This window comes from Poecilia latipinna, unplaced genomic scaffold (genome assembly GCF_001443285.1).
Source record: "Poecilia latipinna isolate Pla-1442-1.1 unplaced genomic scaffold, P_latipinna-1.0 Scaffold2537, whole genome shotgun sequence".
Lineage (NCBI taxonomy): Eukaryota > Metazoa > Chordata > Actinopteri > Cyprinodontiformes > Poeciliidae > Poecilia > Poecilia latipinna.
Window position 1 is genome coordinate 71,729 of NW_015115153.1, and position 1,114 is coordinate 72,842.

Genomic DNA, 1,114 nt, shown 5'->3' on the forward strand with positions numbered 1-1,114 from the left:
TAGATCTATAACTCCAGACCTGTAACTCCAGAACTATAACTCTAGATCTGTAACTAGATCTATAACTCCAGATTTGTAACTCTGGATGTATAACTAGATCTGTAACTCTAGATCTAGAACTGTAGATCTGTAACTAGATCTATATCTCTAGATCTGTAACTGTAGATCTATAACTCTAGATCGCTCCTCTTTAGATCCAAAGATAATAACTTCAGTTTTGTTTCTGTTCAGCTGGACAAAGTTTTGTCTCATCCTCACATTTCTCTGTTCTCAGCATCTATTCAGTGATTGGATGGGGTCAAAGGTCACCTGGTGACATCATAATGTAGAGCTATGTATCATAGTTATGGTAGCTGATCTTATTTCCTGTTATAACCTGAGCCAGTGGGAGCATGTAGATATTGAATAGGAGGGTCCTAGGATTGAACCTTGGGGTTCCCCACATGTGACCTTTGACCTCTCCGATGAGAAGTTTCCAACTGAAACAAAGTAATCTCTCTTCTTTATGTAAGATTCAAACCAGTTGAGTTCTGGACCGGAGAGTCCGACCCAACTCTCCGGTCGATTCAGTAAAATGTCCTGATCAACAGTGAGGTCCAACAGAACCAGAACCAGCACTGTGGTTCTCCCACAGTTCGTATTTATATGGATGTCATTGAACACTTTGACTAGGCCAGTCAGGGGCGCAACTACATATTATTCAGGTGGATGCGAAAACATACAGTCGCCGCCCCCCCAAGACGAAGACACGTGAAAGGTAAAACTCGCTACATTTACATTTACATGTGTGCGAGGTGAAGGAGCGTTAGGACGCGGTGAAGTGTATGCGAAGGCATCATCGGGGCGCCGCCCCTCCAGACGGGGTTTTGACGCCCCCTCTGGTGCAGCGCCCCTATGCGTTGCATGCGCTGCATACCCACTTTTTGCGCCACTGAGGCCAGTGTTCATGCTGTGGTAACCATGGAAACCAGACTGGAAGCAGTCAAAGCGACTGGTTATCGTTAGGAAGTTATTTAACTGTTGAAGCTTTTTCAGTAACTTTGCTGATGAGTCAGAGGTCAGAGGTCAGCCTGTAGTTCTGCAGTAGTGATTTTATCAGTGGTTTGATAGCTGC

General features: G+C 44.7%; 1 protein-coding gene and 1 long non-coding RNA gene across 3 annotated transcripts in view; both read left to right on the top strand.

Moving 5' to 3' along the window:
- The window catches only part of LOC106938223 (vacuolar protein sorting-associated protein 13C-like), a 35,448-nt gene that overhangs the window by 24,382 nt on the left and 9,952 nt on the right, over nt 1-1,114 (top strand). The gene's annotated exons all lie outside the window — the stretch shown is intronic.
- On the top strand, nt 634-1,022 carry LOC106938224 (uncharacterized). Its single transcript, XR_001422572.1, has 2 exons — nt 634-676; nt 942-1,022. It is a non-coding gene; the product is annotated as an uncharacterized LOC106938224 (long non-coding RNA).